This window comes from Rutidosis leptorrhynchoides, chromosome 1, assembly GCF_046630445.1.
Source record: "Rutidosis leptorrhynchoides isolate AG116_Rl617_1_P2 chromosome 1, CSIRO_AGI_Rlap_v1, whole genome shotgun sequence".
NCBI classification, from domain to species: Eukaryota; Viridiplantae; Streptophyta; class Magnoliopsida; order Asterales; family Asteraceae; genus Rutidosis; species Rutidosis leptorrhynchoides.
This window is the reverse complement of record NC_092333.1, coordinates 537,279,282-537,294,603: the sequence shown is the minus strand read 5'-3', so window position 1 is coordinate 537,294,603 and position 15,322 is coordinate 537,279,282.

Here is a 15,322-nt window from a genome sequence, read left to right as displayed (position 1 = left end):
GATACGTTTTGTAAACATTGCATTCTTTTGAAAAGGCACACCATAAATGAATATTTAAATCAAAGGTTTTCGACAGCTGATGATTTCTACATATAGACAATCACCGTAAATAATAGTTTACAATAGTACTTCCGTTGATAATGCAGTCAAAATAAGATACATGGTGATGATTTGGTGAATGCAACGTTTCCTTGAAAAATATGCCATGTAAGACTCCATGCACATAGCTTGTCTAACATATAAGCAAACAGCGGAAGACTTCTAGGGAACCTGAGAATAAACATGCTAACAAGTGTCAACACAAAGGTTGGTGAGTTCATAGTTTTAATGTTTTGCATAATCTGTACATAAAGGTGGATCACAAGATTTCAGTTGTTTCATCCAGAAACGTTTATCAAAATATTCTACAAGATTGAGCACCCTGGTAACTAAACTTAACGTATATATAATTTGTACCCTTTGTATAATTATCTTAATAATACACGCAAACCAACGTGTACGCTTCTCAAATAGCATACGTCCGTTAAAAGGCTAGCGCTCTAGCTCGGACGGGGATATCAAGCCCTATGGATCCATATATAACTACTCGCGCCCACCAGTTCTTATAACCGGCAGTTACTAGTTACCAAAGCTAAGGGATTTTCGGTTTAAACTCAGTGTAGAATTTAGTATGTACTTGTATCCATTGCGTTTAAAATAAAGTGCATGTATTGTCAGCCCAAAAATATAGATTGCAAAAGCAATTAAAAGGGGAGCAAATGTAACTCACCTTAGCAGCACATAGAGTCGTTCACCAAAACGTGACCGAAACTCGGAATATCAAATAATCATAGATCTCAACCTAGAGAACATATGTTGGTCAATAATTATCTATCAAGCTAGGTCAAGTCATAGTGTATCATAATCCTAATGCTCGAGATCGACATACAAAAGTTATCCAAAGTCGTTTCAAAAAGTCAATTTTGACAATAGCTTAACAAAACGAGACGTACCTTATATAAGGATTCATTTACTCGGTTGGTAATATTCAAAAATCCAATTTATCAATCTCGTAAACAAGTTGTTTAAATCCTAATTGCAGATTCAAAAGCAATTTCAATTAACGTTAATCATAATTCAGTTGATCATATCTTTTAATCCGTTCATCGAAATTATTCGATATCTAAATGAAAAGTTATTGATTTTTCGTCAGCTTTCCAAAAACATGTATATCATATACCTTTTACCAGTAATATATGTATTTAATTCGTGATTCATTATAACTATTTAACGACGAAATTTAGCATAAAAGCATATATAAATATATATATATATATATACTCGAGCACTAGACATGGATACATAATTAATATATAAAAGATAAAATATGAGTGCTTACGTATAAATATTGAGTTTCAATATTGTAGGAAAGTATGTAGACGTAACGGAGATGATAAACACTAGATTTGATTCACAAATATACCCCCGAACATTACCCATAACCTCCTTAGCAATAACCCATAATTTTCTTAGCTCTATCCCGCTCGAAAACATATTTTAAAAGTGACACGCTCATGACCTCGTCGTAGTATTTTATGTATAATACTAATTAATAATAATACTACTAATAATATTAAGATTAATAATAATATTAATCTTAATAATAATAATAATAATAATAATAATAATAATAATAATAATAATAATAATAAATATAAATATAATATATATTGAGAGATAGATGCGAGATAGATGGATACAGAAAAACATAAACGTTCGATATTTATAGGACCAGACCTGTCCCACCTTCCCATGCGATCGCATGGGCTTATGGGCATTTTGCCATGCGATCGCATGGCATCATTTTCCAGCTCACATCTTGTTTGTTGTTTTGCTTGTCGACGTATTTAATTATTAATATAATATATATAATTTAAATTAATTAATTATATATTATATTATATTCTCGTGTATAGGTGTCATGTAATTTTCGTTCCGATAAGTCGTACGTCATCACTCGACTTATGTCCTGGTTTCGGTTTTTCGAACGTTCTTTCGTACATTTAGAAAACTTGCATTTTACGTTTCGTGTCACGTACCTTTGTCAAAATATAGCCTTAAGTTATCCATAAACTATACCACTCAAAGTATATCTTAAACTTTCGAGTGTTTTGGTCATTTACTTCTATAAATCATCATCTCGCTATTTGTTAATATATATATATATATAATATATACATTTTTATTTTGAAATAGTGTTTTACTGTAGCCAAGGTACTGTAGCAAAGTTTTTTTACTGTAGCAAATAGTGATTTTCAAAAACACTGTAGCTTTTCGGGTACTGTAGCAATTCGAAAATACTGTAGCAAATTAGTGTTTTACTGGTTCATCTTAAATGTTTTAGTTAACTTATCTAAATATTAATCGAATCAATAATCAAATGTTAATATCGTTTACTAAATAACTTGAAATCATATATATATATATATATATATATATATATATATATATATATATATATGCACATTAAGTTATATATATATATATATATATATATATATATATATATATATATATATATATATATATATATATATATATTGTTCGTGAATCTTCGAGAACAGTCAAAGAATAATTGATTCCATGAATATAGTTCCAAAACTTTGAGACTCAACATTACAGACTTTTCTTATCGTGTCGAAAACATTAAATCATTTAAAGATAAGGTTTAAATTTGGTCAGAAATTTCTGGGTCATCACAAAATATTTTTAGAGTTTAAAAATGGGACTATATACTCACATTAGTAAAAGTATATTAATAATAAGTTTTCAACTTATTAAAAATATGACCGTCGTCCTTGGATTCACGAACCTATAACAATAATAACGATTCAGATAATAATACGACATATGAATAAAATAAAGCAAGTTCATAGAATACTTATATAATAATTTTTAACATTTTATGTTAGTAGTCCATTGTTAGTAGTCCTTTGTTAGTAGTCCAAAATAGTCCTAAAAGTCCAACAGTCCAATAATCGGTATATATATATATATAATCTTAGAATTACCCAATGACGTATTGTATACGTATTGTCTTTGCATTAACCCAGAGACATATTGTATACGTATTGTCTTAGAATTAACTAAGATGTATTGTGTACGTATTGTCTTAGGATTTATCAAAACGTATTGTATACTTATTGTGTTAGGACGTACCAAGAATATTATTATACATATATACAATCACAGAATTAACCAAGATTATAATATTTTGTTATACTACTGATAACATGTCCAAATATATATAGGATATAGGAAAAGTTAACAAGGATATGGTTAATATAGTTTTTATAATATAAATTTCGTCCATACAACGTTAATTTTAGCAGATTTTGTTTTGCTCGCCAAATTTTCATTACAACTCCGTTTAAAGTGAATCAAATTGCTATGGATTCATTAAGAAGTAAATTTTACAAAACCAATTCGAAAAGTTCATCCCAAGTAGTAATTTTTAGAGCTTTACCCTCTTTTTGTGCCGATGGACAGATTTGGAAAAATCCCGGCATCCACCCAATATATGATTTTTGATAAAATACTTTCACTTTGTCTAAAATCATGAAAAAAAATACTGGAAGTCTTATTTACATATATTAACATATTTCCAAAGTATTAGCCTCGAACTCAAAGTCTAAGATAGGTTTTTAATTCCCAACCCAAAACAGCCCGCTTTTTACCGAATGGAGATTAAAGGATATATGTTAAGTTTCAAGGTGTTCTTCATATATACAAGTTATAAGTTCTTATATTAACTTAATATAATATCATAATACATAAAAATAAGTGTTATTAGAGTTAAGTTAGAAAGATTAGATTAGTTTTTCAAACAAGCTTGGTGTTCACCAAAACAAGTTATAGTTTTTACAAGTTTTATAAGTATAATAAGATAGCAACTATACAAGGAATTGAACAAGGATTTTGAGAAGTATTTTACCTTGATTATGAAGAGGAAAGTTTCTGAGATTAAAGTATGATATGAGAGTATTCAAGTGTGTGTTTTTAGTTTAAGAAAATGTGGAGTAAAAATGAGTTAAAATGGTCCTTATTTATAAGCTTAAAATTTTGGCTTTTAGTGAAAATATCTAAGATAAGTTAAATTGTATTAAGTCATGCATGACATATTAAATTTATTAGGTCATGGATAACATATTACACAAATAATTGCAGATTTCTATTGTTATATACCAATAGTAAATACTTCTAGAAGCTGTGTATAATACGGGTAAAAATACCGTATGAATGCGAGTAGAATTCTTTGAGGAAATTGAACGAAAATACGAGTATAGCTATCCTTTATATGTATTGGTATATTATAAAGTGTATTCAATACTTGTAAGGATGTATTTACACTCGTAATACATTATATGTAAATACATTTTAACATAAGTTAATTACGTCGTTTAAATAGTAATATATATATTGTTTGAAAACTCTTTAAATTAGTAGTATGAAAATATATATATATAATACTTTGTTAATATACTTAATGAGATATTTAATTATCATATTTTCAAGTTAAATATATATAAATCCATATATATACACAATAATTAAACAATTAAACAATTAAATCAAGTTATGACGTTCGTGAATCGTCGGAATAAAAGGGTGACCAAAAGCTTGTGTAAAACTCTTTTCGGAGGTTCAAGATTTATTAAAATTCATTGCTTATCAAGTCAGAATTATATAAAGATTAAGTTTAAATTTGATCGGAAATTTTCGGGTCGTCACAACAAATTAATCCCATTATACTTAAATAATATTGGTGACACAAATCACCAACAGTGGATTTGTGTATAACCAACCAAATTTAACTATTTTATCATTTTGAAAATTAGTGTATTTAAAAATTGTATGAATATATATCATTTCTTTCATATGGTACATGACAATAATATAATTTAGAACTCATTTCTGGTTACTTCAGTATTTCATAACTATAATGATCATTGATGATATGCATATTCGATTTGTATCAAATATCTTATTCGTATAAGACTTATGTACATTTATCAAATAAAATTGACGAGACTCGCAAATAAAACCGTCACCGGCTAGAAATAAGATTCGTGATGAAAGGAAGAGCATTAGACAGATATAAGTGACACTAAATCCGGTCACCGAATATAAAGCGCCGGATATAATTCAGACATGCAAGCCGTCTAGAAGTCAACTGGATAGACAAAGCCACATATAACTCAAGTACGAAAACCGTCTAGAAGGCTATCCAGATGAAGTATGCCGTGAAGAAACACTTAGTAACTTAAAGTTGTATTCACACGTAAGCCCTTCAAACTTGGTCAAATGTGTTGGCTACCCAGTAGCCTGCAAACGGACATCAAAATACTTGGGCTGTAACACACAAATGGAGTGTCTTTGCCACGTCAGCCCAGGATATTAGGGAATTTGTTACGATAGTTTGTTACAACCGTGAAGGGACATGTGCCACATCTTAATTTCCTCTAACAAACTTTTGGTATCTATTAATACACCCCATAGGTTATTCATTTAGAAACACACAATCGCTGTAACATCACTCTGCTAAAATTACCTCATAAGATTACAATTAATCCATACTTCGATTGAATTCCGATCGTCACCAGAGTTCAGTTCCCCCATATATTAATATGTTCAATCTTATTGGGTAGATTAATCCAATTGATTGTTTTACGCATTCGCGAATACAAATTCTGATCGAATTTGCACGATTGCCAGAGTTAAAACAAGCTATCAATCACAATTTTCCCGATTTAAGCACTCGAACATATTACTATTAGTTTTAGGTTTGATCAACCATGTTTATTGGGGTCAAACTCAGAGTTGGTCTTAATTTTTAGATGCCTTGAGCAAAAAGGCTGGTCTTAATTTTCTTACAAAACACAATTAAGAAATAAAATCATTTTTGCCCATAAACTAAAGATACGCTAACAAAAGATGAAGACAGTTGTTAAAATAACTTTGAGTATCCAAAATGTCAAGATAATTAGATTATGGTATTATAGTTTAATTGTTAATTAATCGTTAGTTTTTTGTATTATAAAGTGATACTCCCACTTTAATTAATCCTGAGTTCGCTATTGATATGAATGTCAGATGAATGAGGATGGTGTCGATGATAGCGTATCAGGCTCTCAATGATAAGATGCTATCCTCTAATGATGTCATAATGGATTCCTTATGTGTTTTACTTTTTGTAAACCTGCATTACTTTTGCAAAAGCGAGAATCTGGGTGTAAAGAAATGCATATAATTCATACCATGTGACGTAGACTATATATATATATATATATATAAACTATAAAGTATGAGTGTGGTCCTTTCTATCATTTAAGCCGATTTTTTTTAGGATAAGAAAGTTAGTGATGAGGTGGAGAATTTTAAAAAGGGTATGAAAAAGTTGTTTGTGGGTTGTCTTGTCACGCACTTGGTGCGGGCTCGTTAGCGAGTCTGTTTTCGCGTTCTCTCGTATTGTTATTAGGTTGTTCGGTTTTTATAGTTCGTTACTTCTTTCGCGTTTTTTCTGTGTTTCTAGCATGTTGTTTGCGTGTCTTGCTTTCACTTTGTTCGTGCTTTATATGTGTTTGATTTTTTTCCAGTTTTTATGCAAGTCTCCTTTGTGTTTTATGTTATATTTCGTTGTTTCGCAGAATAAAAAATATAACGTGTATCATGGACGATGTGCCAAATATTCACAACTCTATTGCACTTTAATTTACCTCACTGGGTCAAAAGGAAACTTTCATATAGTTATAAGAGTTTAAGACCACCAGAAATGGTGACAATATTTTTCGGTGTGTCTTATTAAAATCTGGAATAATTTTGACAGTGAAAAATGAGAGATACGAGTGTTAATTTTTGTTCAAGTGTTTAGTTAAAACGGACTCGTAATTACATTTTTAAATCAACATAAAAAAAAAATGAGATCTCACCGTCCATCGTTGCATAGAAACGTGCAAGAAATGCCACGAAGAACACTAACGACTGACACGGAATGAGAAATGTCAATTCCGATGTTTTTGATGAAAAGTTCCGACGAAACTAAGATCAATGTCGTATGATCTAAAAACGTACTATAATATACGATGCCGCCCTTTTTAAGCGCCATCTTGAGCTTAAAATTGCAAATCTACACTTTTATGATTTTGTCGAACCATTTGATTGGATTGTTATGTATACCCCGAAAAAATGATCAAATTACTTACATTAACCGCTCATTAAGGTAACCTAAATTAATTATATGTCCAAATAATTACTTTGTCTAACTTTTATTTGCAAGTGTGAAACGAAAAGGGGCAGTTTTTCCTTTAGAGCACATGGTGTTCGTGTCCTTGCACAAAAGTCAATTTCAGTGTTCAAAATGGACACTGAAATTGACTAACAGTGTGTAAGGTGGAGGTGTCCACGGTGTCTATTTCAATGTTCATTTTTATTGAGTTTTAATATTTTATTTAAATTAATTTAATATAATAAAAACAAAATACTAAGTTGAAATTCATAAAATAAACTACATTACATTTATTAAAATTCATAAAATAAACTAGATTACATTTATTCAAAACATTCATAAAATAAACTAGATAACGTAATAATTCGTCTCATAAAATTCATAAGTCGTGTCGAAGATCCCATAAATGTACAACCAAATCAGATTGTAAGCCTTTATGCATTTCTATATCACGTAACTCCATTGTTCTTCTTGCACGAGCGTCGCACCTATCGATCCAAGTACGTTGTATATGTTGAATGAGCTCAACTACCCAATCATTCTCAGCAAAGTTGTAACCATTATCTTCGATAATCATGTTGTGTATTACAATGCATGTATACATAAGTTGTCTCATTAGATACACCTCGTAAGACCGTGCGGTTTGTTGAAGAATATGTCAATGACCTTGTAGGATCCCAAAAGTTCCTTCAACATCTTTACGAGCGCTCTCTTGTTTCTTTGTAAGGTAAGAACGTTTTTCGTCAACGACACTTGAAAATCCATTAACAAATGACGCCTATGTTGGGTAAATACCATCAGCTAAATAGTACCCTCTTCTGTACTGAATACCGTTTATATGATAAGGGATGTCGGGCATTTCCTCATTAAGCATTGAGTTGAACAAATCACTAGTGTTTAGCACATTTATATCGTTGTTTGAACCCGCCACACCAAAATACGCATGTCAAATCCAAATATCATACGAGGCTACGGATTCAAGCATAATATTAGGTGACTGTGATCATCTCGCATATTTGTCCTCTCCACGCAAATGGACATTTTGCCCATGCCCAATGCATACAATCTATACTACCCATCATGCCCGAAAAACCATGAATCCTTTCATGACCTTCATACAAACGTTGAATGTTGTGCAATGTAGGCTCTCTTAAGTAGACGTTCGTATACAAATCAATGATACACTTACAAAAGTTGTGTAGAGATTTTGGGCCAACTCGTACAGACATTTGCATATACTCATCCAAAGCATCCGGTGTATGAACTGTATGCTAGCTGACGCAGTGCGACTGTCATCTTTAGATGTATACTAATACTCCACTTACCACGTGAATCTTGTTTTCGATGAAACCATCTAAAATAATACGACAATGAATTTGTTGAGTAGCTTAGAATATCATTCATAATTCTAAGAAAAACACGGCGCCGTATTCGAAATCTTCGTTTGAAATTTTCATCTGTATATTTGCAACCCTTGTCAAAATAATCATCCATCAAACGTTCATGTGCTTCATAATGATTACGACGTATATAACGACGTGAGTTTACATCATCTTCAAAAGATAATTCATTAAGTAAGTTTAGTGTATAGTTTGTGAACGAGTCGCGGGAAAAACTCGAAGAAGACGACATTTTGTGATTAATGGTGTTGTATTAAAGTGATAATTTAAATATTGTAGAAAGAAAGTGATAAAAAAATATATATAGTTGTGTGAGTAAAATGAGTAAAATAAGTGAAGTATTTATAAGATATAGAATCATATAGGATTTTTGAAATAAATAATAGAATGTATCTTAATGTTTGCCACTACTTGTAATTTTATGAACTTGACATCAAGATTTTTCTCCACCATTTCATGGTTGATTGAGTTTTAACAATAAGAGGTATCAACGTTATTAGAGAAAATCTTATATTCTGTATAATAATTTAACTCAGTAGGATAGGATTATAGGAATAAGTATTAAAGACATAAAAATTAAAATATTAAGTCATAAATGAAGTATTTATAAGGTTAAAAATATTATAAATAAAAAAAAAATCTAAGCAATCCATGATGATGTCATTAAGATAATTAAGTATTTATTTAATAAAAAATATTTACATGTAAATTGTACAATATGAAAGCATTATGTACAACTTTATGGTAAAACAATCTCATGATCACATGTACAATATTTGAAGCATTATGTACAACATAATAGTAAAATACTCTTATGACCATATATACAATATTTGAAGTATTATTGACTACCTAATGGCAAAACACCATCATGACTATATATACAATATTTGAATCATTATGTACAACCTTATGATAAAACACTCCAATGATCATATATAAAATCTTTAAATAAATTGTACACTATTTTAAAAAATACCTAATAAACATATGTATAAATTTTGAAGCATATTGTACAATCTTCATAGAATAATTGTATTTCAATTTATTTAAAAAGTTCTAGAGTCATTTGTCATTACCAATATTTATTATTAAAAATATGAATATATAATTCTTAAGCTAACTTTATTATTATTATTATTATTATTATTATTATTATTATTATTATTATTATTTATTATAATTATAATTATAATTATAATTATAATTATAATTATTATTATAATAATTATTTTATTATTATCTAAATATAGGTTCTCTTTAGGGGATTAAATACCTTACATATGTATGCGAAATACATGTCTCAATAAAAAGTTCTAACGTAAGCTTTCATGAAAGGAAAAATAGTAATTGTGATGCAAATTAGAAGATGGTGGTGTTCATTCATTATGTTAAATATGTTTGTAGTTGAACTTTGATTATTTCGAATACATATGTTATGGAGAAAATATTTATAATATGTTTTCATTGTAATTATCTGCTATATGCATTTTCTAAGCTTCAATGATTTGGTTATATTTCTCAATAGTTTGGTAAGTATTCTTGATAATTGTATATTTAAACTGAATTATTTAATAAACCCGTGATTTCACGGGTCTTTATACTAAGTGTCTATATATATATATATATATATATATATATATATATATATATATATATATATATATATATATATATATATATATATATAGTGAAATAACTCGTGAAATCACGGGTTTGTTTAAACGAACATGTTTTAGGTATTAAGTGATTGTAAATGCTAAACTCATTTATTTTAATGTCGTTTGACTAAGAAGCTTGTCGTTGTTCTTACAAATATATAGAGACATGTATTTTTGCATATATATGTAACGTAATTAATTTCGTAAAAAGAATTCATATTTGAATACTAATAATATAATAATTATAATTATAATTATTATATTAAAAGTAAATAATAATAATAATAATAATAATAATAATAATAATAATAATAATAATAATAATAATAATAAAGTTGCTCTAAGTTGAGTATTTATATTTATATTTATAATAATTATTATTATTATTATTAAATAATAAATGCCTTTTAAATTTTTTTAAGAGAATTAAAATTACAATTTAGGATAGATTAATAGTTCTTTTTATAAAAAAATTTCGTACTATTTTTTTAATTAAATTAATATATAATTATGACATTATTATTATGAAAAGTAAAGGGTAATTAACTTAATGATGATATCATCATCTTAGAGCTTTATATGATTATATAGATAGATATAAATATTACAAAATGCGGATGCCATTAAACTAAAAGTACTCAATATTGTTATATTTCAGTAGGCTTATAACTACCTTTAGTGGCCTGGTTCAATATATTCAAATTGAAAGAACCAATAAAAGAGAGATGTGTTGTAGAAGATATAGGAGAGAAAGAGGTTGAAGAGAGGTGTGATGTATTTAATGTATATGTGTGTTTTTGTAACTTACATTATGCACATATATATAGTACAAATTTTACTATCCATATTTGACTAATTATCATCCATATTTAACTACTAAATTTACAACACTCCCCCTTGGATGGTAATTTTTTTAAAGAACAATTAATACTGCCTCGTTAAAAACCTTGCTAAAGAAAACCCAGTGGGATAAAACTTTAGCTAAGGAAAAAAGAGTGCAGCATAGAGTTGACTCCCCCTCAAGTAGACAACGCTGAGTCGTCACATCTTTTGAACTTGCCTCATGCCAATATTGTGAACGTATGTTTTGTAAACAGCGATTGACAGTGCTTTGGTATAAAGATCAGCAGAGTTGTTGATTGAACGTATCTCATTTTAATCTGGTTGTCTTTTACGAGATCTTGAGTATATGAGAAGAATCTGAGGTTTTCATCTGAAACTGTATCATCTAAATCTTTTATGTACAAGTTTGACCCATGTGATTTGTCTACAGTCTCCTTCATGGTTTGCTCAAACTGTTGTTTCAATTCCTATTCCCTTTCAGTCCTTTTCTGAGCCTTACCAATATACCATTCTTTTCCATCAAACTTATGACCGTTAAGACCGTTTATAGCTTTAGCGCCTCGTCATCATTTATGTTTTGTTCTGTCATTTTTGATACTCTTCTTTCATTTGTACTATGTAAGCTGTATTATCTTCATAGATAGTTGTTGGGCTTTTATAGCGTTCTAGTCCACAAGAATCAATAATGCTTTGTATCATTGATCTTAACTAAAATCATTCCCGAGTAGCTTCATGTAATGCAATCACTTCGGCATGATTTGTTAATGTTGCAACAAGTGTTTGTTTTGAGAACGTCATGATATTGCGGTGCCTCCATTTAGGAATACATATCCAGTTTGAGATTTAGCTTTATGTAGATCAGATAAATAATCTGCATCTGTATAACCAAACAAATCTTATTTCGAGTTGTTAGAATAAAATAATTATAAATCAGTAGTTCCCCGAAGGTATCAAACTATTTTTTTGATCCCATTGCAATGTCTTTTGGTAGGGGCTGAGCTGAACCTTGTCAACAAATTAACTGTAAAAGAAATGTCAGATCTTGTATAATTTGTAAGATACATAAGAGCCCCAATTGCACTAAAATATGGAACTTCTGAACCAAGAAGATCTTCATGATCTTCTAGAGGATGAAATGGATTAGTATCAATATTAAGATCTAACAACCATATGAGTACTTAATGGTTTTTGTCTTGTCCATATTAAAATATTTTAAAATCTTTTCGGTATAAGTTGTTTGATGTATAAGTAAGTCATTAGTTATATGCTCAATATGTAAATCAACGTAATACTTGATTTTTTTTTTATTTTAAAATCTTTCTTTAGAAGTTGAATGGCTTCATAGATTTCTTTATTTAAGATAATTGATATAAACAGCTATGATCACATATCCGAACATTGTTTTTATAAAAACACGTGCAAATAACTTTATATGTATACCCTTTTCTTATCAAGTAGTAATTTAATCGATTATACCACATACGTCCCGATTGTATAAACCCATTTAGAAATCTTTGTGATTTAATGGAATATATTCTCTTGGGTTTTGCATTAGATGCTTATGATACCTTAACCCTTCAGGTATATTCATATATATATCACTATTAAGTGATCCATACAGATAAGTAGTAACAACATCCATGAGATGCATTTAAATAACTACCAGGTTGATTAAGTATCTAATAAGTAATTGTATTCATTATAGGAGGATAAGTTTTTCTCCTAATTCATTTCTGGTCTTTGTGGGAAATCTTGAGTTACAAGTCTAGTTTTGCCTTGTAACTTCATTTGCACATTTCTTTTCGGATAAAAATTCATTTGTATCCCATTGTTTCACATCTTTAAAAGTGATAACGATTGATCCAAAAACTTTTCTTTTATTGAGCGATTCTAATTCAGCTCGTATTGCTCCTTTCCGTTGAGTTCAATCACGTCTATTTTGATATTCAATGACAGATTTTGGTTCCAGATCATCATCTTTATTAATAATGTCATTGTAACATTATATGAAAATATCTCATCAAGATTTTTCATTTCATTTCAGTTTCATAATATTGCATAATTTATTACAATTTATGTATTTACATTTATCAATATCCTCTGCAGAAGGAGTATTGATTTGTGGTTCTTCTTGAACACTTTCTTTTACCTCATTATCAGCTGATTTTCTTTTTCGAGGATTTTTATCTTTGGAACCAATTGGTCTCCCACGTTTCTGCCGTAGCAAAGACTCATGAGTGACATTATTGCCAGCTTTTGTAATTTCAATTCTAGCTGAAGCATTTATTGCTGGTATATATGATTTAGTCACTTATTTTTTGTATCTTTAAATGCATAAAGTAATTAATTTGCAAGTTCTTGCATATACATTATATTTGAACTTTATTTTCGCATTCTTTTGTGCGATGATCAATATTCCTTAATTGATGTTCACACCATGAAACATCATTTTATTTATATTTCATTTCTCCCCCTAATATAGGGAACAATGTTTCATTAAAGTGACAATCTGTAATGACCCGGAAAATTTCGACTAATTTTGAACCAAACTCTTGACACGATATTGTATTCTTGACACGATAAGAGAAATCTATTAGGTTGAGTCTCAAAAATTGTGAACTGTTTCATATATTCAATTGACCTTCGACTGTTCTCGACGATTCATGAACAATTAATTGTAAATAGATATGTCTATATAAATAATTATATATATAAGTAATTATAATTTTAAAATATATTAACAAACTATTATATGCATTTGGTGTTATAAATAAATATCTATATGTTAAGCTGTAAGCACGTTTGAAAGTGATGATATAATCTATTATATACTATGTTTACTCTTATATATTATAATAAGTGACATTCTTAAATTTAATATCTAAGTAGTTGTATGGATTGTAATAATGTTATGACTTTCATTTCCATTAGTTTTTCATATAATTCTATTTTTACAACAAGATCGACACTCACTTTAATTAATTCGGATTTTTTTTTTACTAACTCCCTTGCCAACTAGCACATTTATACTATTTAAATTTAATCAAGATATTTTTCTCTCTAGAGTCCAAAACTAGTTCACGAGATGAGTTTAATTCACATATAAAATTTTATGTGAAGCTTTAAAATTGCATATATATTCAAGGTACATATACAATACATAATATTAAACTCATATCCACCTCATTGTGTTCTTCCTCTTCTTCTTCCTACTATCAAACACCAACCCACCATCCACGTTGCTTCTCTCTTGTTAGAAGATCACTAAAGTCATCATCTTCATGAAATTAACAACCCATAACCATCATCAAGAATCGACTCAAACTTTTAGAACTGCTACGAGTGCTACACCATGAACCCTAACACCTTCGATCATCATTTTGTTGCTTGTATTATCTATCACCACCACTCGAGCCATACTTGTGCTACTCTCCAAGACTAACTACTTTAAACCCTCGTTGAACACTCATCACTACCTGCACGCTAGATCGAATACCTTGATCCAAGACCACAATCAACCTACAACTTGTTCCACTTCTTGTTATTTCTGTTCAGACCGAAAACCATCAAAACATCACCCACTTGATGCTCAAACCCTACTGCTACTATACTACCATACTACTTGTTTATATTCAATTTGCAAACAAACAACACCCACTTGAACTGTTACTATGATCTTTCCTTTTCTGTTCAAAAGACCAAGAGGAAACCACCATCCGTAACCTTGAAACTACAATTCACCACCTTCAACCCGCCACTCTCACTCTACTCTCTCTCTTCTAAATTTGATGTCTTCCTCTTAAACCCATAACTAAACCACCACACGAACAACCATGGCCGCTACTACTTCCATTCGCGTTTTCTATTCCAAACATCTCAAACCCGAACACACCTTCTGGTACGAAACCCACTTGGGTGTTTTATCTGTTTGAAGACAAAAGCATCATCAAAACCCACTTGGATTAATATTACTATACGGGGTCATTATGCTCCAACAGCTACAAGCCTGCCTGTTACTACAACTGAATACCACCACCATGAATCACAGCAAACCACCAACCAAAAACTGTTGCTAATGAATCTGTTTCTATTACTGTTTCAGTTCACAAAAACCACGATCAACAATTTCGTTTTCTCGTTAAACCGTTTCTGAT